Below are 24,960 nucleotides of genomic sequence, written 5' to 3' on the forward strand. Positions count from 1 at the left end.
ATTCTTTTTCATTGTAGGTTACTATAAGATATTGAATATAGTTTCCTGTGCTATACAGTATAAACGTTGTTTATCTATTTTATATATAGTAGTATCTGCAAATCTTTTTTTTTTTTTTTTTTTTTTTTTTAGTATCTGCAAATCTTGAGCTCCCAATTTATCCCTTCCATCCTCTTTCCTCCCTGGTAACCATAAGTCTGGTCTCTATGTCTATGAGTCTTTTTCTGTTTTATAAATACATTCATCTGTGCTCTGAAAAAAAAAATCCACATATAAGTAATATCATATGGTATTCATTTTTCTCTTTCTGTCTTATCTCATTCAAAATGATGGTCTCCAGATCCATCCATGCTGCTGCAAATGTGTGCCTTTTTTATTCTCTTTGATAGAAATAGACAATGACCTGTTATTATAGTTTGTAAATTAATCCTTGTAAATCATTTAAAGGTTGTATTCACCACTTAATTGACACATCAATTAAAAAAATAAACAAAACCTTCCTGTCTTTTTTTATACGTTCTGTATTTTAGTGTATTTGATTATTTTGAATTTCTTCATGATTCTTTCTAAGTTTTCAATGAACACACTAAACCGTGGATCCAAGATCCGACTACTGGACTACATCTGAAGAGCTGAGATGTTTATCACTGAATTTCCTCCCGGGATATTGAATCATTCCCAATCTTTCCCTAGAGGGTCTTTTTTGGGGTGAATAAACAGCCAATTTGTGCTTAATTCCACTACTTAGAGACTTTATAGTCAAGATTTTTCTCAGATTGCCCATACGTGCTGCATGTGTAAAGACGCGTTGCTAACGCAGAGGATATATAAAAAGAGGGACAGAAGACCTGGAGATCCTTCTATTTTGCACCAACATTAAAAGGATTTCTTTGAAGGGAACCACACATTTAAAATCTGGCCTTTCCTGAAATTCCATTTCCTTGCTCCTGATAGTCAACATCTTGCTTCTGGGTTACTCATTTTCAATATTGCTGAACAAAAATCTAACTTGCTTTTGGGTGATGGCTATGAACTTTGCCACAATATATAACAGTAATTTTGAACGTTAGTAAGCTCTACCCTCTGCATTGGAAATCCTGGAAGGGCATGAGTGGCACCTGATCTGTTCATTATTAGATACTAGCACCTAGCGTACATTCATTCAGTTAGCACGTATGTATCAAATAAATGCTATGTAAAAGATTCTGCTCTAAGGTTACAAAATAAAAATGCTTGTCTTCAAGGAGTTTACATTTCCACTATCTGATACATGCAAATACTCGATAATCATTAGGCTGCTTTATTAAATAAGTGAATAAGCAAATGAGTTAGTGCCTCCAGAAATGATTTCCATGTTTATAAAATAGTTTAAAGACAGCTAAATAATTCTTAACCTTGAAGACCAATCACTATTTAGTGGTATAAGTTCTCTGAGGATTTTATTTAGCACTTTTTCCTTTTTTTAGTGTGTTTCCCTCACTTTAATCATTTTCCTCTCTTTACGCAGACATTATGATCTTATATATTAAATCACATAGCATATATCTTAAATATATATGAGTTAGAGGCCTATAGAGAGAGGTGATACATAAATATACAAATAAATTCAATGTAAGTCTATTTAATATTTTGATCTGATTTGAAGAGACAAATAGAGCTGCTAATTATTTCACCCCTTCTAAATAACCACAAATCAAATTCTTCCAGACTTTTTTTCTTTTCATAAATTCCAATCACCTATGTAACAAAGTGCTCATATATTTCACTAAACTGACATTTATTTTGTTTTGGTTTTATACTCATTTTCATTCATTCATTTTGTTCTTCCTTTTCTTCAGCATATTTTTATTTTCAAACTAATGTATCTCACACTAATCTGTGTACTTTCAATATGGAGAAGAAGACTGCATAGGTCATCATTATTATTATACATTTATTATAATCATTACTTTCATTAATTAGGTCTGATGTAATTTCCACTGTGATGATGTTAAACTCAGTATGAATTATTCATTTTTAATATTTACTCATGTTTTAGTATGTAGTATTCACTTTTAGTATTAAATGGAGTGTTTTATACTATTACAAGTTATTTAGCATTACTGTAAAATATTTTTATTTAGTATATAGAATTATTTTTAGTTAGGGTTACAAATACAAGAAGAATTTAGCTGGGGGTATCTATAAAAGCTGTAATTGAGTCTAGTTCTTTTATTTCCAGGTGACATCTCGCTTATTAATATAACTAAGCAACCAGTTGCTTCTGAGTTGCCAGAGATTTGTTAATATAATGGGCGTATTATGGCACCATTTCTATATAGTTCATCATTAGGGTGCAAATTAGATCTTTCCAAATACTGCGAATATCACTAATGTCCTTATATCCTCTTCCCTTACTTAACAATTCAAATTCCAGATTACCTGTGTATGGCGTCGGGTTTTAGTGGCTTCATGTTATAAATCAAAACACTTGAGATACTTTTCTGTAGATACAATGGGTGCATCAGGATTATTTATAGCCTATGCTATGTATAGCTCAGCGAGTGACTTAAGATTGAGTTACAGCCCTTTACTGAAGAACAGACTTTTGGAATAATAGAAAAGTTAGCATCCCATCATCCAGTGCATATATTCTCATGAGTGCTCTCATATTCAACATATGAACTGTCAGGGTAATCATTTACCATGGGTGCCTCTGATGGATGATTACTCATTTCTGCCTAATGGACCACTCAGCATTTCAGTTCAACAGTAACTAAGCATATTCTTTATAGTTTTCAATGATCAAACACCTAGTATATTGCTAAGTCCTTAGGAGTATTCAGTGGTTCTTTGATGATGATTTTGCTTATGAGCCAAATGGATTAGGAGAGCAGAAAATAGAAAAATAATCAATGGCAAAATCTTACATATTTTGGTACTCCAATATTAACTTCAAAGGAGATGGGCACATTTGTCTACTAAATATGTGACTATAACAAAATACTGTTCAAAATTAATTTATTAAAATACTGATATATGTATACAATATATGAGAGGTGATTCCTTTAAGTTTTTCAATATGTTTTATATTTTCTATAAAATGCTATATTTTATACCTTAGCTTCAATAATAACTGTTATTACATTGACAACAGTGTACTGAGTTTATAATATTTACTATGTAAATATGTATTATATTTTGGAGTATTTTTAATTAAAGATGACATTTACTTTCAAATAAAAAATAATATGTATAGAGTAAGGTTAATATGATGTATCATATAAAATTCTCCAGTTTTAATGTAAATGTTTAGATCATGTTTTATTTGGAATTTCGTTCTGCGCAATCTGTGTGTTTATTTTGCATCCATGACCACACTTTCTTGAGAAACTCCACAATTTGTTTATATTAAATGTAGCTCAGGGAGGCAGAAGAACAAATATCCCCTTTCATGGTATACAACTAATCAATGATGACGATATGAGTCATCTATTATTTTTAATTAGTAAATGTCATTCTTAAGTAGAAAAATGTTAAAATTTAATGATATAAAGATTTTTTTTTAATTCTCCATATTTACTGAGTCCTGTTTTTCACTGTGTATACAGAGTAACACAGAACTCTTATTTTGTCCATTTAATTCCATGGGCTAGCTTTATACATTCTGCACTTGTCAATTTGGATTTTGCCTTTCCAGAATCAGAATTAATCCTGTGGTGTCACATGGAGTACTGAAGCACAAACAAAATTAACATTGCCAAGAAATATTCCCTACAGTCTGCTATTTACATCAGTTAACACATATTGTGAAAGATAGAGTCTTGGCAACAGGCAAATTGGCTACCCAATCTGGGCAGCATCATATTTTTCTTTTAATATTTGGAACATTTCTATTACTTAAAATATTATAACTATATATATATATTTTTTTTTCTGGACAGTGACTGAACCCGTATATTTAAATGAGAATAATATACATTTTACTATATAAGTAACTAAGTTATTTACACATACGGTAAACTGTAAATGACGTAAAAATGAGAATTTGGTATTAATTTCTAGGTTTTTTTTTTAATAACACTGTAAGGAATGGATGAGAGCCTTTGGTCAATGGAGGAATGTGTCTCCATTCTGGATTGTTTTTATCTAAGTTTTTATATGTTCATTCAGTTCTGCACTCTCTGATACAAAAGCTTAATTTGTTATAGAAACTCACTGCCACATACAGATTTCTTTCCTAGTACTTAAAATGTGTTTCATGCACTACCTTTGCATGGGTTGCTCTCTGCACGATGCCTGTCTATGCTGATGACCTGGGTTATGTGTATCGGTTTCCTAGAATGGTCATAACAAAGTACCACAAAATGAGTGGCTTAAAGCAACAGAAATGGCTGACAATTCTGGAGGCTAGAAGTCAGAAATATGGCCCTGCTGACTAAATTGTCAAAAGGGCTATATTTCCGCTGAGACTGGCTAGAACCCTTCACTGCCTCTTCCTAGCTTCTGATGATGGTTTTCAGTCCTTGGGGTTCCTTGGTCATTTCACTTCTATTTCTGTCCCTGTCCCTGCTACCTTCCCTCTCTCTGTCTATGTCTCTTTTTCCTCTTCTCATATAGACACCAGTCATGTTGGATTAGGAACCACTCGAGTTGAATACAACCTCATCTTAATTTGACTACATTTGTGAAGGCCTTAATTCCAAATAAACTCGTATTTATAGGCATTGGTTGCTACGACTTCAACATATCTTTTTAGGGAGACACAGCTCAACCCACAACATTTAGCTCCTCTTGTGGTGTAGGCTCTGTGGCTCTGACCCCACATTGAATGCTGTGTATTTTTATGTTGCTTTCCATTTCACTGAGTCATTTCTTGATTTGAGAACAGTCTGGAGATGTGGTGATACAATCTGAATGTCTGAGTCTCCCTCTAAATTCATATATTGAAATTCTTAACCCCTAAGGTGATGGTATTAGGTAGTGGGGCCTCTGGGAGGTGAATATATAATGGCAGCAGAGCCCTCTTTACTGAGATTAATGTCCTTATAAAAAAGGCTCCAGAAAGATCCCTTGCCGTCTTCTGCTAATTGATTACACAGCAAAAAGATGGATGTCTATGAACCAGGAAGTCTTCACCAGTAATGAATCTGCTCGCACCATGATCTTAGACTTCCAAACTCCAGAACTATGGAAAAAAAAGTTTGTTGTCTATCAGTCATTCAGCTTATGTCTGTGAGATATATAGAGTCTGCCAAATGTGGGGGTACCATCACTTGCTGATGCCTTTATTTATTTTTTAATGTTAAGATATAAGGTCCAAGTCTACAGATTTAGAGATAGAATATGGTCAAAGGGATATGCACACCATTTTTCTCCCTTTACTCCCTTTAAAAGTGAGACAGGAGGGAAAAGAGCAGGCACAACCATTAAAAGAATGACAGAGCAATTGAAGATAGGACATAAACTGGTTAGAACATACTCAACCCAAGATGGTGGAAGATTTGACTTCCAGTAGAACTTGAACCTCATTACAAGCTCATTGTAATACATTAGCATGCTAAATGACACACCCACAGGTTCCATGACTGTTCCTAGGATGACCATAAAGGGTCAAAAAGTGGGTAGGGTACTCTCTTGCCTTTTGAGATGGACCACACTCTGGCTGTGGAAGATGTATCTCCCTGAATAAATCTACTTTCACTTTACTGTGGCTTGCTCTTGATTTCTTTCCTGAAGGAGACAAGAACATACTCTCTGGCAACAAAAGTACAAACCTAATCAATATCCACTACTTGCTCTGTTTTCAGATTTTTGTCATAATGTTGGAAACTTCAGTGACTCAAAGATCCTGGGAACAGGAGCTGACATCGCTAAGAGGTTGGTGGTGTTTGCAAAAGAAAATGTCCTCAGCCAAGCTCCAATAAGCAACCTCTGTACACCATTCTAGCAAGAAGGAATTTGTGTTCTGACCCTCTTATTATATTCTTAGGGCAGGAATGTCAGCTCTTTTATTTTTTCCCTAGGGCAAGATGGTGAGTCTCTGGTGAAATTTAATTACAAACCCTGCCTTATCTTCCTGAAAACCAATCACAACCTTGCCCTTGTTGAAATGAGTTACTCTTTAATGGATTTAGGAAGAAATACATATCAAAAAGAGCTACATAAAGTGCCTCAAGCAGGGAATGCCTATGTTATTCATTCTCATTTATCCTGATATGCATATATCTTAGAGTAAGAAGTCCTAGGTCTGCATGCATAACTTTTTTAAGAACAGTGATGGGGAACTCTGTTTTGCTGGCATTTTTATAAGGTTGGGATGGTGGTATTCAGAAGAACTTCACTGATGTTTTCCCCAAACACTACAGTAACATCTTTTAGAATATCACATGCTGTAGGAGTAGGAGCTATTTTTATTTATCTATTTTAATACAAAGAAGAGCTACAATCTATCCTAAAATGAGATGCACTGTTGTTAAAGTCCATAGATGAAAATGTTCATATTTAGAATTGAGAAGTTTCACACCAATAATTAAATGAGTTTGGATATAATACAATAATATCTATTTGGGCTTCAAAGCTGGACAAAGCCGGGTTAGTGTTCTGGTTCTATTACTTATTAGAAGAGGAGAGATTTGAGGCAGACTAGTTGAGTTAGTACAAGAAAAGTATCTCCCATACACATGGAACTGATTTCAGTCATCCAGTTTTAGACCCTGAATTCCATTTTTTGACATTTGAATTTAACATTCTATAAGAAGCATAAGTTTTGCTATAAATTAATAGTCTCAAAAGAGGGTATGTAAAAAAAAACACATTTTAGCAAAACCCTAAGGATGGATGAAATTAAAGCATGGGATTTGTAAGCCAAATTTTCTTGGGATGCTGAATCTCTCTGCTTCCAGAAAACATTGGACAAGCCCTTCATCTTGTCCACATACCAAAAGTTAAATATCAAATTGTCATAAACTGGCTACAATTTTTTTTAAACAATCAAAGGACGTAACTCATTTTTGGAATATAATAGCTTTAACGTTTTATATTTTACATACCTAAACTCATTAAAGATCAGAAAAGTGGAAAAACTTTAGCTTCCCTCCAGTAAAAACAGGTAAAGTAATATAAATCTAACCTCTTATTAAAATATTATTAACACACCAAATTCTTATTAAAATATTTTAGATAAGATATTGTTATCTAACATGTAAGTTTTCGATTTTCCAAATTATGTCTACTTCTAAATAAACTGCTTTGGAAAATGAAGGATAACTAACACACATTAAGTACAGAAATTATAAGTGCTCAGATGTATAGATTGTCACAAAATAAACACATTAGTGTAACCAAGTTACTAAATAAAACTTTAAATCACCTTTTCACTCTTTCCTGGTAACTATTTCTCTGCTCACCAAAGGCAAGCATCATTCTGTCTTCTTTCATCACAAATTAGTTTGGCTTATTTCTTAATTCATTCATATAGTATTATGTGAAAGGTGCCATTCTGTTTCTTTTGATGAACATTATGTTTTCCAGATACCGCCTCATAATTGTGTGTCCATCATTTTCATAGCTATATAGTTTTCCACTGTATGACAACACCAATACGTATCCAGTGTATTTTTTATGGATATGTAAGTTACTCCCTTTTGGGAATAATTACAAATAAAGAATGCTGCAATGATTATTTTTGTTCATGTCTTTTGCATATTTGTTGGCATTTACTTGGGTATGTAAAGCCATTACAGTTTATTGATTTTAGACAGTAGGGCCATTTTAGATATTACAAATAGTAATGACCATTTGTGAATATATATTTATTTTGTTTTTGTTAGGACTACCCCTGGCATTCTAAGATGTGCCAATGTTCAACTCTGTCAGGTATTACCAAACAGCTTATTCTAATATACATGTGGTCATTCTAATATACATGTTCAGCTGCAGGTTTTGAACATTTCAATTATTCTACAACTTCACCAGTACTCTTGGGGTCTTCAGTCTTTTTCATTTTTACATGTTGGTTGCTCTCATTGTAGTTCCAAGTTGAATTTCCCTATGCTTAATGAGGTTGAGAACATTTTCATACATTCATTAGCCTTCAGCACATCCTCTTTTATAACTGTTTTTTTGAAGTAAGATTTTAGTAAATTTTTAATATCTACATTTATTCATATTATTCTAAAAGTATGTGGGGTTTCTGGAGCAAGGAAAGATTATTATTACTTACAGCAATAACTGGATCAGTACTCAATGCCCCATTTTTTTCTATAGCAATGCAAATGAGAGCCAGATATGCAGGTCCCTTTGCACATCAAAGAACTTTCTTTTCTTTGCAAAAGATTTATTTCCTTATTTGTTTATTTAATTTTCTTAATTTTATTGTAATAAGACCTCTTAACATAAGTGGTCCACATTGTCCACAAATTTTAAATGTAAAATATATTATTGTTGAATCTGGGTACAATGTTGTACAGCAGATCTCTAGAGCTTGTTCATCTTACTTAACTAAAACTTTATCCTTGTTAACAACTTCCATTAGCCCCCTTCTCCCTTCCCAGATTCTTGTACCTACCATTCTAGTCTTTGATCTCATGAACCTGATTATTGTAGATGTCTCCTATAGGTGGAATTATGCAGTACTTTTCTTTTTGTGTCTGGCCAATTTCACTTAACCTAATATCCTCAAGGGCCATCCATATTGCTTCACGTTGTAGAATTACCCTCTTCTTTATAGCTGAATAGTATTCCACTGTGTGCATTTATCACATTTTCTTTACCTATTCATCCATCTATGAACATTTTAGATTGTTTCCACATCTTAGCTACTGTAAACAGTTCTGCAAAAAAAATGGGATTGCTACTATCTCTTCAATATCAAATAGGGTTTCTAAAGTCACAGGAAAAGAACTTTAAAATAGTAAATTCATATAGTTTATATGTATACTGACCAGCTTTTACCTTCTTTATCTGAGAGATAAAAGGAATCTAATCTCCTAAATGTGAACACTTCCTCTTTGAGAATAAAAAGGGAAGGTGCCTGGATTTTTATACTCTGGAATATAAATAAATGTATACTTACATTGGGAGAGGGAGACAAACCAAACAAAGTTTGCAAGTCTTAAGATTTTTTTTACCCTACTTTGCAATATAAATAACATGGCTCCATGTACTTACATCTCTCTGGAGTACTCACTAGTTATTCTGTCGTTTTATTTTTTTAACTTTCAAGACCTGTCCATTAGCCCAAGTTGCAGGGTTTTTGCTTGGAGACCCCTAACTTTCTGAAACATGAAAATATTCATATTACTTCTCAGCTATTTTTTGTCCAACTTTTTAATTGAACTTTTTTCTTAATCATATGTATTTATAAAGTTATTCATATGTTTTGGATATAATTTTTGTCATCTTTTATGTCTCATCAATTTTGTATGTATTTGTATTTCTATGGTTTAATATAGATATTTTATGCTGACATCTTCAAGTTTACTTATCATTTCAATACAGCAGCTATTACTAAACTAATTTGCTGCAATCCTAATGACAATATTCATATTATTTAATTTTAGAATTTCCACTTTATTATTTTTCTCTATTCCTGATCTGTGGTGAAGTTCCCTACCTTGTCATCCGTTTTCTTGAAGATATTAATAACAGTTAATTTAAAGACAGCGTCTGACACCTTTGATAGCTAACTCACCCATGGGCCTCTTTCAATTGACTGTTTCCTCTTGGTTTTGTTCCTTGATAATTTTTGATTGAGTTCTGCGCATTCTGTAAGGAAATTGTAGCTGCTCTGCATGATGGTATTTTCTCCACAGAGAATCTTATTTTGCTTTTGACAAAGAGTTAGATTAAAGGTAGATCGTCTTACATCTTAATCATATCTCAGATGGTGGTGCTTGGACACTGGATTTTTTCTAGTTTCTTTATAACTCAATCCTAAGAGTTAGCTTGTCAGATCTCTCTTCTGAAGTCCTGGGATGTATAAAAAGGTCCATCCTTCCCCTAAAATCCAAATTTTGTGTTCCAGCACTCTGAACAGTGCTACTGAAAGTACTACTTCAGAAAACTTTGTCAAGATTCTCAGTCTCTAGGTATCATGCTATTTTTAAATCAGCAAATGTCAGTTTCACCTCAGTGTATTGCTCATCTCTCCAGGACTGTGGTCACCCAAGATCCAGCTGCCTCAGTAGCTCCCTGATACTTTCAAAAGATTTTTAGTGTTGTTGTTGTGTTTCTTTTGAGTTTGTTTTGCTCATCTTGTTTTGCTATTACAACCAGTTCCTAGTTATTCTTGGAAAGAAAGTTTATTTTCCAAAATTTGGTCTGTCATAGTCAGAAGTGGAAATTTTACTCAGGCTATAATCGTGCCTAAATTTCTACTTATTATTTAACACTGAGTAAAAATGTTTACTCTTTTATATAATACTTCTCTGACATTCCAGACTGTTGTTTCATTGTTTAATATCCTCAGAGCTACACTTATGAAGGTTTGTAACTAAATTGTTTTTTGATTAATTTGGTTTATGTCTTTATTTATCACTAGTCTGTAAACTCTAGGAATGGAGGTGATATATTCATTTGCTTACTGTATTATCTCTAGTGCCTACCATGTACTAGACAATACTTTTCAAATCCTAAATACAACAAAAAAAAGAAGAAATGTCCAAAATTCAACTAGCAACTAATAAGTGTTACATTGGTCTAATTTCAATAAATTATTATAGATTAGTTACACAAATCTCTTGGGAAAATATTCTCCAGCTGTTAAAATGCAAATGTGCCCACATTTTACTTGAGATATTTTCTTTGTAATAATTTATTAAAAGCCAAAGCAAATAATGTGGATGCAGTAGTTTTATAATGACTTTCAAATGAAAAAACAAAACAGGGTATGCTCTATGTTTCTAAAAATACTTGAATCTCCTATGTGAAAAACAAACTAAAAAGTAGATTATAAATAAGCATAGCTGTATGTAAGTACTGCTATCAGAGGCAAATATGACAAAGCTCATTCAAATGTTAGAAGTGCAGTTAAATAAAGCCTGCATTTAAGAGGCATGTTCAACAGCAGCACATTTTATAGATAGCCTCTTAATAAATCAACACGATATAAAAGTTAATTTATCATCATGAACTCTCAACTCAGTATACACTATTAATTCTCTGGTGTAATTCTCGTCTTTGACATACAGCCTAAATATTCTCAACAGATTACTTTATTTGATAAATCATTTTTTCTCTCTGTCTAACTATTCTTTTTGAGTCTTAATATCTTATCAGCCCCTAAAATCTGCCCTTCCAACATGTCGTCTACTCTTGCAAAGTTACACAAGGCAAAATATATCTATGAACACCTTGGTTTAATAAATTTTATAATCTTGGAATTTTTTCCAAAGAAACTTCAAGTAAGAGCTAGATGCCCCATTGCCAGAGTCACATAGTTCCTATTAGCAACAAGACTGTAAAAATAGTAACTGTTAGAATAACTTCACCCTGGGGTAAAGGAGAAATAAAAGTTAGTCATCAGTTAGATATCAGGAGTACAATTAACCTATTTTTACAAAGGGATAAATTTTTGAATTTGTTTGCTGAGGTTAATGTCAGATATATTACTGCTTATATATAATTTTCTAGAAAATTGAGTAATATTGGTATAAAAAGCAATGCATTTGGAGCAAGACAGTTTTGGCATTTGAATTCTGGCTTCGCAATTCATTATGTGCTTGATCTCACATTTTTGTTTCCACATCTATAATATGATGCCGACAACATTATCTACCACTCAGACTTAAATGACTAAGATAAAACATTCACAACGTGCATATCAGAATTTCTGGCACAAACTAAACACCCAAGGGGTGCTACTTAATCTTTGCTCCTGTATTAATGTCTTTAAATATCTTTTATCTATTGTATAAATGTTATTCATTCTAATATTCATTTTGTAACCACCATGTTAGGTTTATAAGTTGAAATACTTTCCAAAGAGTTTGACATAAATTATTTTCCTTTTACAGAACCACTCTCTTCAAAAAGTAAATCTTGTGGAAAAAGCTGAAATATAAATAAGATATTTCATTGAGGAAAAAAGTCATAAATAACGTTTTGATCAGGGACTAAGATGCAACAAACGTCTCTGCCTCTTGAAATCTCAGAGGAAAATGCTGACGATGGAGCTCAGCCTGACTTGAAGAATTATAAGGAGCTCTATAATCGGATAATATTCACTGTCTTAAACATAAATACAGACAATATAGTTCATGAAATACAGCTCCCAAAGAGAAAATTTTATGAGGCTAAATACAAACTCTATTCCCTCCCTTTATCATGACCAATTGTTATTACTGTTATGCTGTCAGGAACCATATGGAAGCTACCAAATGCATGCAAGTCAAATGATACATTACAAAACACAGGGACCCAAAATACAGAGTCAGATTTCAGAAGCAGCTTTTTAAAATTCCACCCACCTTCCCAGAGCCTTCAAATTAGTGTAGAAGGTTGGTCTCCCACTTTCCAGCTACACCGGTGAAGATGCTCTTGTTGACAGCAGAGAGACATCCAGTACCCCCAAGTTCCTACATCTTCTTGGATTGGCCACAGGCATGTGCAGGCACATCTGGTCCACTTCTTGGCAGAGATGGGCAGGACTGTGAGGGCTGATTTTGGAGGATGGGAGCAATGATAAAGCGTTGCCCTGGTATCAAAGATGAATTTCTAAAAAAGCCACACTCAAGAGCAAGCTCCCATTTGCCTTTTCCTCTGCCTATCCATATATATTATTTCAAAGAAATTATATTTTCTTTTTCTCCTGGAGTTGCATTAACAAAGATCTTCTTTAGTAACTCTAACTTCAATTTGAAGCAGGATTAGGGGAGAAGAGAGGTAGGAGAAGGAATGAGGAGGGGAAAATAAAATAAGTTTTACCTTCTTGCATTTATATAGAGAGAGGAAATTTAAGCTGCTCTTTTCATTGCATCGTATGTCTGTGTTTTCTCCTAATTAGGCATAACCTTCTTTAATAAGCAACCAGAAAGATAAGCTTGCAATTACCCTCATATGAAATCTCAAATTGTACATCCTCAGAGGAGTTTAACCAAGTGATCTTTCCTTTTTATTGGGTGCTAATCCAGGTACTAATCCTCCCACTAGCATCTGCAAGCATCCCCATCATGTTCTGAATCAAGGGGTTCCGTCTTCTTTCAACAAGAACTATTCATTGAACAATTAGCATCTGGAGAACACCAAAACTTACTTCATCAGTTTTTATTTTCTAATAATATCTCAGCCATAAAATGAGGATTTTAACCATTCTAGCATATAAAGACAAAAATTAAAAAAAAGGTATCTTATAAGTAGTTCATTGGCCAATAATATAGCACTATACAAAGAGAAACCAAAAAAAAAAAAAAAAAAAGGAGAAAATGCAGTCAAGATCTGTGTGGGATAGTCATAGAATCTTGACCTGAGCTTCTCAGGCTGGATGGCTGGCAGGGCTCATCTGATTTTCAATTAAACATAAAATGTTTAAATCTCTCTCAACAATAGAATTTGTTCTTTTTCTCTAATGAGAAGCACAAGTTCAATAAAAATTAGAATTTTTTGAACACGTCACTTGACATTTTCAAAATATCATCTTGGTTAATTCTGCCCTTAATGGTAAAATAACAGTAATGAGACTAATAAAATTAGAAAGCAAAAATTACCATTTTTGAGGACTTTTACTTCTCTTACATTTCACTAAAAGCTTTGCGTGCATTATCACTTAACTATCAGTATAGCTCAGTGAGGTAGATAATACTTCCCCCATTTTATAGATGAAGAAACTGAAGCTCTGAGATATTGAGTAAGTTAGCATGTTTATGTTAATACAAAGAGCCTGGCACCCCAACTTCGTTTTGTGCAAGTCCAAAGCTCATGCCTCTGGCAACTGGCCTACATTGCCAAATATAAGCTCAAAACATTCCTTAGCATTTTACAGTTTGCCAAATATTTATCCTTTTTTCATTGATGCACCTCACAATCTCATAAATCTGCTAATGTATGCTTTATTATTAGCATTTCTCTTTTTTATTTTTTAATTATTTCGATTTTATGGTGACGAGAACACCTGAGATCTACCGTCTCAACAAATTTTTAAGTGTATAATACATTTTGTTAACCACAGACACAATCTTCTACGGTAGCTCTCTAGGACTTATCTTACACAATTGAGACTTTATGCCTGTTGATTAGCAACACTTCCTTCTCCCTCCCCCAACTCCTGACAACCATCATTCCACTTTCTGATTGCATGAGCATGACTGTTTCAGATATGGCATATAAGTGGGATTATGCCATATTTGTCCTTCTGTGATTGGTTTAGTTCATGTAGCATAGCATCCTCAAGTCTTATCGATGTTTCCACATATTAAAGAATTTCCTTTTTTTTTAAGACTGACTAGTACCCCACTGTACACATCTATACCACATTTTTCTTTATCCATTCATCCATCGATCGATGTTTTCACATCTTAGCTACTGTGACTAGTGCTGCAATGAACATTTAAAACCTTTTGCCAAAATACACAGGAGTGGGACTGCAGGATTTTATGGTAGTTCTATTTTCATTTTTTTGCGGAACCTCCATGCTGTATTCCACAGCAGCTACACTATTTTGCGTTCCCACCAATGGTTTACAAGGGTTGGAGAAATGTCTAAGTCTTTAGCCCATTTTTAAATTGATTGATTAGTTTTTGTTTTTGTTTTTGTTTTTTGCTATTGAGTTGTAGTTTCTTATATATTTTGAAAATTAATATAGGATTTGTAAATAATTTCTCCTATTCCTAAGTTGCCTTTTCACTCTATTAATTATTCCCTTTGCTGTCCAGAAGCTTTAAGAAAAAATAAAATAAGGACTCTGCATGTGAAACAGATATGTTCAAGACCACAGAATTAGAAAAATGTCGAACCAGAATTTGAATTCAGTTATTTTGAAAAATCCACACTTCTTTTGCAAAATAAATCCATAGATTTCATTAAAGCTTTTCCTGAAAACATCATATGAAACATTCATTATTTCATAGAACTTTGAAAACCAGAGAAGAGGCAACCAGTATGAAATTTTGGTAATGAAGCCAAGAAGGACATGGCAATGTGTGACAGGCCTTTCAGGCAACATCTGCTTTTGTTTTATAAAGTACATTTTCCATGTGAAATTACTCTGGAAGAGGCTACTGGTATCTTTTATTCAAGTCAATTCCATACATAATATAGTTTAAGTCTACCATCTGAGGGAAAGGACCACCTAACTGTACCCTCATATCTTTATCAGATCTAACTGCTCAGTGGCCTGACCCATCTGTGGGTTGACCCAACAGTTTCAGTTGTCTGAGTGAACTGCTGAATCACAAGCATTTGATAAGATCCCCTAACTTAGTGGATTGTATTTAATAATATCCAGTGCTTTTTTTTTCTTTTTTCATTCCTAACATACAAGATTTAGCCCATTGCTTAGTAATTGAATGAAGAATAAATCAATTTTTATATGATAATTCTGGTGACAGTATTTTGTAATTCATCAGGTTGATGGGGAAATAAGGGACATCTGTCCTCTTATTTTACTCGAAGTCAATAAAGATAAGAAAAAAGGGCAACGTTTATTAATATGAACATTCATCAGGTACATTGTAATTTTTACTTCATTAATGGGAATAGACATATACAGTTGTATTTTGAACTGACCAATGATGTGCCATTATTGGTGTAACTATGAGGATGTATTCCATTCTGCATTCTGATTTCATAACATTAGGAAGCTCTTATTTGAATCAGTCCCCACAGCAATTTGGAATGACAACAATCCATTTAGAAACAACCTGTTATCCTCCTCGAATATAACATGATTATGTAATTTTGTTGTGCACAGCTAGTCCTTTTCTGTCTTAGAAAATGTGAATGTTCTAATTACCCCACTCATCTTGGTTCAAAGCCTATTGTAATTCTTTAAATTGGATTCTTCTACAGAATACAGAGGTTGGGAAATTATTTCCTGATTGAAAAAATGTGAAAAGTCAATTTACTGACTTTACACTCTTTCTTTGATGTCTAAATATTTATAGTAAGTTTGAATACTTCTCAGTAAAGTACTTAATATTAACAGTGTTTAATAATTCTGTGGAATTCTAGTCATTGTAAAGTGTTTAGAAATTGCAGGTATTTTTTGTACAGCATCACTCTTAAATAAGTCAATATTCAGGCTACATCTTTATGCAGCCCAGAAAAATAAACCAAATGAGGAAAGCCTGTCAGTGTAGCTTACCATGGTCTATCTTCAAAATGGATATGAATTGCTCCTGCCTTACTAAGCATGTGCAATCTATCCAGATCTTTAAAACTGCTGCAGTTAGCAACACTGACTGATTTGCAAGTTCTGTGATCTTTTTTCCCCCAGTATGTATATAGCATAGCTAAGGTTTCCAAGATGAGATTGTAGAGGTCAGGGGACACCAAAAACATATCATCATGCTCTGGTGTCTTGTGCAAATTCATTCCCAAGTTGTGCCCCCAGAAAATGTAAGTTTAATGAATGAATAAATGTTATTAAGACCATTTTTACATGAAGTGGCCAAAATAAAATCAGTTCCAGAAGCTCTAATTTAATCTGACAAACCCATCCTGTCTATATAAATCCAATCTAGGGAAAATCAGAACTTTTAGGTTTGACTGACATCATTGGCACCATGTTCTGTAAGCCAGTACGTGTTTATGCTGAAAGAGCACTTTTTCACTGGAAGAACTGAGCAGATTATAGGAAAAATATCTCTTCTAATTTAATATCAGTAGCATTTAACATAGTGCTTCAATAGCCAACACTGAGGGGCCAAGGGATCAGAAACTTTCCCAAATAGTTTTTGCCTAGGATTGCAATTAATTGACCATAACCTATAATGACCTGTTCAAGAGTAGAAAAAGAAAAAGAAAATAAAGAAAATAATATAAATGAGATGAAATAGAAGGAAGGAGAGAAAAACAGATAAAAGAAGAGATGAACTGAATAAAATAATTCTATTATTACATGATTTTGGTAGCATTCTGGTCGCAGGTTAACTATTATACTTTTAAGATATGTTCCACAGAGCCTTGGTGTTCAGAGAACAAACAGAAAGAGGGGGATTTGCCAGATGAGCAGATTTATGGCTCCTTTCCCCACTTCCTCTTTCAAATAAGATTGCTCTACCTTTCTATATAGTTTCATATTTCTACAAGATATTTCATGTGAAGAAGGAGTCCTGATATCTTTCAAAAATGTGTTATCATTATTCTTTTTATAGTCTCTCTGTCTAGGGGAAAATAATATGTAAGGAGGTAAAGAGGCAATTATCTTCATTCTATACTTGACACAGCGTACATTTCAGTCTGCAATCCACCACCCATTAGCTACTGAAAACAAATCTTCAGGAAGATCTTTTATGGTTCCCATTTTTAGCTGCAAAATCATCTCCTTCTATGTCCCCTGCTTAACTTAGACTCTTCCTAAGGTAGCAACTTCTTTTGTCTCTTGACATACCCTATGCTTTCTCTCTTCCATAACATTTTGCATCTATTCTCTCCCCTACCTAAAATACTCTGACACTTTAGCCTGTCTTCATACTCATCTTTCAAAGCCCTCCTCAAATGGAAGTATATTTCAATGCCCTATTTACAATTCCCATCTGGATGGTAACTTTTCTTTCTCTGCATTTTATACTCCAAACATGTATTATGCATTATATATTTACTTCTAGTTTCTGTTTGGATCAGATATAAAAGCAGCAGCACAGTATACTGGTGAAGAGAGAATGTTCTGGGATTAGGGTGCTTCAGCCAAGTCTGTTTTGTCACTTTCTAGGCACCTGAACCCAAACTAGTTACTTAAGCACTTCGTGCCTTAGTTTTCTTATATACAAAATAGGGAAGATAAATGTTTCCCATTTCGTAGGCATTTTGTGAAGTTTAAATAAAACAGGCAAAAATAGTATTTTGTACATAGTAGGTGCTCCATGTAGCTACTTATTAAGATCATTATTATTTATGAATATGCATTGCTTCCCCAAAAGACAACAGGAACTTTGCACTTGGTTTAATGTTACTTATACATTATAGATTATATCAAGGTGCTTGATATGAAATAGGTAAAGATTACTTTTAACTGAATTGAAATAAATTAAATCAATGTCCCTTTTATAGTTCCTCAATGATAGAATCTGGCTTTCTCTCTCTCTCTCTCTCTTTCTCTGTCTTTTTTCTGGGTTTCCTAGTACAGCTCCAACTTTGGTGATCACATTTGGTTTATAACATTCTTTGTGTGCTTTAATTGGAAATGTGCTTCTCTTGTCTCCCAGAAGGGTAGAACAAAGAGGAAACATACAGTAATTTAACCCATAAATGGCAACATTTCACCATGATATGATAAATTCCCTTTACCCATGCATTCAAGAGCTCTATGGAGGCACTCTACGTATCTTGTAAATGAGGACCCTTCATGAGATGCCTTCATGAAGCACAATGGCTAACATGCATCAGGAGTTTCCTGTGCTCATGTCTGTATGATACATTTCTCAGATGTGTTATATATGAATATATCCCTTCAACAGACCTAAGAGAGTAGTATGATTAGTCCTTTTTATCCACTTAAGACAATGAGTTCAAAATATTTACATGATGTGGCCAAAGTTTCACAGCTAATGAAGTGGCATTGACACAACATTGTAAACTGACTATAACTAAATTTAAAAAAAAAGAGGAGAAAAAAAAGAAAAGAAATGGCAGAATCTGGATCTGAAGACAATTCTTTTTCCAGAGAAGGTAGCTTTTTACTAGATTGATTCTTTAAAAAAATTTATTTTTTTAAATTGAAGTATAGTATATTAAAAATGTGTTAGTTTCTGGTGTACAGCATAGTGATTCAGTTATACATATATGTACACATATATATGTATATTCCTTTTCATATTCGGTTTTATTATAGACTATTATAAGACACTGAATATAGTTCTCTATGCTATACCATAGGACCTTGTTGTTTATCTAGTTTATATACAGTAGTTAGTATCTGCAAATCTTGAACTCCCATTTTATTCCTCCCCACCCCCTTTCTCCCCAGTAACCATGTTTGTTTTCTATGTCTATGCATCTGTTTCTGTTTTGTAAATAAGTTTATTTGTGTTGTTTTTCTTTTTTTTAGATTCCACATATAAGTGAAATCATATGGTATTTTTCTTTCTTTTTCTGGCTTACTTCGCTTAGTCTGATAATCTGTAGGTCCATCCAGGTTGCTGCAAATGGCATTTGTCATTCTTTTTTTATGGCTTAGCAGTATTCCATTACATATACACACACACACACACACACACACATATTATGCATTATATATACATGTATATACATATGCATATATACATTATATATACATATATGTATATACATCAAACTCTTTATCTAATTATCTGTCAGTGGACATTTTGGTTGCTTCCATGTCTTGGCTATTGTAAATAGTACTGCTATGAAAATTGGAGTGCATGAAGCTTTTTGAATTAGGGCTTCCTCAAGATATATGCCCCTCAGTGGGACTGCTGGGTCATACGGTAAGTCTAAGGACTAGACCTTCCAGCATATGGCAAGTTTGTACTGGCTGATGGTTAGAAACTCCACTGGGACTATTCGGGCAGAAATCTTGATTTTTCTCCATACAATATCTTAATGGGTCTAGATTGCATTTGCAAGATACAGTTTCCTGATACTAGGATTTCTTACCTGATGGATGGCTTCCACCAAGGATAAAAAGACAACTGCAAAAGTTAACAGGCATTCTTGCATATTCGGCTCAGAAGTTTACAGCATTAGTTCTAAAACAATTTATTGATTACAAATCCAAGGGGAGTGGCTGCACAAGTTCATGACTAGCAATGACTAACAAGATATGGTTGGTTGTGAGTCATTGGGGCAATAATGGGGCAATGCATATCAAACAGATTGGCATGCCTTTCTGTCATGTAAATCCCCAAACTCTCAGGTATTTTAAAAATGTATTCATTACTTTAATGTTTTTGTTACCCGAAAAGGGGAAGGAAAAACATCCCAGTTCTTGTTATACCCAAAAGATAAGAATTCAGATGGGGGATGGAAGCATTGTATAGCAAAAGATTTTAAAGGTTTTATGAGCAAAGGGAAAACACATCTCCAAGACCAAGAGGTGGGCTGATCCAGGGGCAGATAGCAATGGTCTTTATTTGTCCCCTTCTTTTATACCCTCACTTAGAGGTGGTCTCTTGGTTAATTAAAAGCACTTGCTCATGGAGTGCTTAGCCATGCTTGTCCCCTTCTGTGCATGTCCTTACCCATGATGCATATAGAAAAAACCATGGGAGATGGGGCTAAACCACAATGCTAATTATATCACAATGAGCATTGGGTCCTGTCCAATTAGTCCTTGTCGCTACCATGCAGTGTGGCTGTTGGGTTCTGATCGGTTTCTTCCTGGCACTCATTTCGGGGAAGTAAAGCCCCTTTATGCTGAAGGCAGGCATACTTCCATCTTCCAGACCATCCTCCCTCTATTCTATCTTATCTGCTTGATACCCCACTTATCTAACTACCTACTATCTAACATTTTCATAACAAAAGATGATGATGTGGAAAGGAATAGATGTTAATCAAATAATCAATCAAACAATTATAAAATGAAAAGAAGAGAGCAAGGAAAAAAAAAAGGTTTCTAAGGAAAGAGAGTAGCCTGTGCAGAGTCCCTTTGGTTATGAGGAAACACGCTAACTACAAAGAAAGCCAATGTGGCTGGAGTGCAGAGACTGAGGAGGGGCAGGATGTGAGGAGAGGCCAGAGAAAGAGATGGGCTTTGTAGGGCCTTTTGGAATGCATTAAGGGAGTTTTCCCTTCATTCCAAGAAAAATGAAAACTTGTATAAGAGTTCTAAGCTTGAAAATTACATAGTAAGATTTCCAATTAAAAAAATTGCTTTGGCTGATACACAAAGAGTTTCTCCATTTATAATATTGGAATAATGTTACTTCGTAATGCTTAAGTATTCAGCATAGTGTCAAGCACATATTAAACACTCAATAAACATTAGTTCTTATTATTAACTGCTGTTATTATTACTGCTGTCTGTTGTTTCTGGCAGCTTAGAACTATATTTATTTTCACAAAAATTAGAGAAGTTTGGCTAGATAGTCAAATGATGGGGATTGTTGGCTGGAAACACAGGAAGGGAGGAGAGTCCTTCTAAAGAATTCAGCCAGGTCTGGTGCAAAAACTCAGCTGAAAGACCAATGCCCTGTTTAAAATAATACACACACCCAAGCACTGTGAGTGCTTAAAGAGCAATTAAGGTGGAACCATAGGAGGCCTAAGAGAGCCTGTCAAACAGACCTTTCTGGCGAAGTTCTATCTAGTCAGGATGAAAAGTAAAATCTCGCTAACACGTGCTCTCACAGCCAAAATCATGCCACTCAGCCTCACTGCCCAGGCCTCAACGAGTTTTCAGCATCTCCAGTGAGCTCTGAGGAGACAATTCCTCCTGTGACCTCAGCTGCAGATATGCCTTGTTCCTCCAGGAGTTTCACTTTTGAGGACTTAATGGTCTTTTCTTACCATGTGCTTTAGTCAGGAGTCCTTGGTCTGCCTGTCTGGCCTCCCACAGCCAAATGAAGTGACAGCGTGAAGCAACAGCAGTAGTGAAGGAGGCAGATTTTTATCAGACACTTTATGCCTTGCATTTATTTATAAATTCCTAAAGAGTCATTCATCAAACATTAATAAGAGCCTATTATGTGCCAGGCATTTTTCCATATTCCAACAATCTACAAAAACTGACTCTCAGGAACTTAGGTTCCAATAGCAAGGAACAGAGGTAATAAGGGAATAAATAAATGAGAGGAAAAAATAATTTCCCTAATGATAATTATCAAAACAATAATGAGATAAATTGGTATAGTGGAAAATGACTAGAATAGTGGAGTTGGAGTGTGTATGGCATATGCAGCTATATGAAGGAGCCATGCTTAGCATTCTGGCGGGTTCTAGGAAGAACAAACACTAAGTTCAAAAGTTCTAAAGGCATGAACAATATTGGGACATTGGAGGAACAGAAAGAAGTTCAGTGTGGTTGACTATCAATGCTATCAACAGAGAGTGGTAGAGGATGAAGTTGGAGAGGTAGACAAGGGTCATATAATGAGATTCTTATGCTCATGCTAAGGAATTTGAATGTTCTTGAAAGTGCAATGGAAAGCCATGGAAATTAGCAGTGAAAATATATGAAATGATTTATGATATGTAATGATCAGCTTGGGTACTTTGTGTTGCACAGACAAGAAAGAGTTTGGGGAAATAATTTAGGATGCTGTTTCAAGAGAAAAAAATGTTGTTGGCTTGGATCATAGTGGTAACACTGAAGAAAGAGACATTTGGACATCAGATGCAAAATTCTAACATCTATTAGAATAAATAAGATCCTTGAGTTTATGAATAGTTTTGGAGTGAGAAGTATTACTTGCCAAAAAATGAAGTTTATGATGGTAAAGCATGTCAGTGCACAGAGAGTAACTGGTAAAGGAGGATGAAATAGTATGTTTACCCTGAGTTTGTACAGTATCAAATATAGTTTTCCAGTGTCTAATAAATGGTTGCTTATTGTGGAGTATCTAAAAATAAAGAAGAGTTTTAGGCATTTCTTCCATGTGATTGTAGAACTTGGTCGTCTAATTGTACTCTAATTCCTCAAAAAAAAAAAAAACACAGAGTTGCTTTTTGTCTTAAGTCTCATCTAATGTGGAAGAAGTATGGCTGTCAAGTAGGCTTACATGACACCCCTGCTAGAAGTGGTAATAACTAGGAGCCCAAAATACATAGACCCTTACTGAATTTTCCTCTTGGACTATTTAATACAGTAAAAAAAAGTCCATCTTGGTGCAATGATGGATAATTCCTACTATTGTGCTTCTGATGTCCATTAACAGAAAGAAGTTAATGAAAATAAAATCAGATTGAGAGTTAATAGATACACCTGGGGGTGGGGGGTACGATTCACATGCAGGAAATGTTTTTAACTAGCCCCGTGATAAGTCACCTACACTGAGTGCGTCTCATTTCCCAGTTTACAGAGTGATGATGTTCCTTCTCCCTGCAAGATTCAAAGATGATCATACATACATGAAGAAGGTATTCCACCAATGAAAGGTACGTTTGAAATACAACCCCTACCTAATAGTACAATCTTTAAATGTGAACTCGAACCACTAACTGATTCAGAGACTTGCCCTAAGCATTACACAGGCTGAGTAGCATAGACTGAGTTTATACATTGAATTATTATCTTAAAATCCCTCATTCATGCCAGAAGTCAATCTAATTTTTTGAAATTCATATTTTAATAACCAAAACCGAACACTCTAAATATCAAAAAGAGAAGTGCAGGTACTTTTCAAATCTAAGAGTGAATGTGATAATCCTTAAAGATTAGAATATGGGGGAAAACATAAAGTAGTTAATATAAAATTAGAGTAAAATGCATAGCATATGTTTTTCAGATTCACCTCAGATCCTTTAAGTAAGTATCAGATTGAGAATAATTCTTTATTACTAGATGTACAAACTTTTGTTCACATTCGAATAGCCTGAAGGTAAACTACCCCAAAACAGTAAAATCAAGAATACTTAAGAATTGCTTAAATGTAATGACTGATCTTTCTTATTATCCATTATTAGTGTGAAAGTCATTAAAATGATATATGACCATCATACACATACACATAATTTCAAACCTCTAGGACTGGTATCAGGTATATTTATTCTTACATTATTATGCAAGATATATTAACGGCCAGCTTTGATCCACTGTGCACCCTGAATCAGTTGTCACACTTCTCCATAGTGATATATTTGGTTATACTCTGGTGGGTGTTTGTGCGAATATAATTGATGATTTAAGCAACTTGGCTCAGAGGCTCTTTTAATAACTCCTGCTGAAGAAGAGGTAATAATAGTGGACAATACTGTCATCTGTCATACAATACTTCAGAATGTTCCCATTAAGAGAGAACCACTCAGCAGTTTTTCCAGGTGTTACCTATCAGCTACAAATACCTCCTTATTTTTGGCTTCACTCTGCGTCAACATAAATTAATAGTGGTTTTACAAGTTAATTTCTTTTACTATCCAACACTTTCCCTGAGAGCGTGTAATGAATTCATGCACAGCGGTGACACATCTCTCCTATCTATAACAGCACTTTCATTTCATGTGTTTGATTTGTAAGTTAGTGAGAGATAAAATGATATAACCAAAAACAAGTGAAATCTATATACCTGTCCCTATGCATTAATACTATGCAGAATATTGAAGCACAAGGATATGTAAGTTGACGCAGTGGGTAAGGGGTACTGCTGAAGAGGGAGTTCTTTGGAGTATGAAGGTCCTGGTTGAAATCATTTCTCACCACCTCTAGCAGTAGGACCATGGGCATATTACGAACTCCCTCTAAAAATCAGTCTTCACCTTTAAGCTGAGGATCATGAGGTAGCTACCTGAGAGGATACACTGTAGATGATACCCTTAATATGACTGGCATATATTAAGCATCTGAAAAATATATATATTATCAATAGTGGTATTATTACTGTGATTATTAATATTAGAAATAGAAAATAAATGACATTTTTATTTGTGATGGTTTTAAGACATACCTGCTAGTTGTCTGACAACCCCTCCTACCAAAAGGTGGATTGTAATCCTCTCCCTAGTAACTATGGACTGGCCTTCGTAACTCACATCCAACAAATAGAATGTGTTGGAAGTTGTTCTATGTCTTCTAAGACCTAGTCACACATTGGGATAGAGTTCCCTTCTGGCTCTGGCTCTTTTTGGACACATGCATTTTCAGCTCTGAGTAGCCATGTAAGGAAGGAAGTCCTTGAAGCCACCATGCTGTAGAAACCACACAGAGCT

General features: G+C 34.4%; 1 long non-coding RNA gene across 2 annotated transcripts in view; it reads right to left on the reverse strand.

The window, feature by feature from the left end:
- The window catches only part of LOC140685507 (uncharacterized), a 39,016-nt gene that overhangs the window by 12,421 nt on the left and 1,635 nt on the right, over positions 1-24,960 (reverse strand). The window contains exons 2-3 of one of the 2 annotated variants that reach the window (XR_012058755.1): positions 12,450-12,676; positions 9,192-9,257 (exon numbers count right to left, since the gene is read on the reverse strand). This is a non-coding gene — a long non-coding RNA (uncharacterized lncRNA). Of the gene's footprint in view, positions 1-9,191; positions 9,258-12,449; positions 12,677-24,960 lie in introns of those variants that run through there. The other variant, XR_012058754.1, reaches the window with a different exon arrangement.

This window comes from Vicugna pacos, chromosome 14 (genome assembly GCF_048564905.1).
Source record: "Vicugna pacos chromosome 14, VicPac4, whole genome shotgun sequence".
NCBI lineage: Eukaryota > Metazoa > Chordata > Mammalia > Artiodactyla > Camelidae > Vicugna > Vicugna pacos.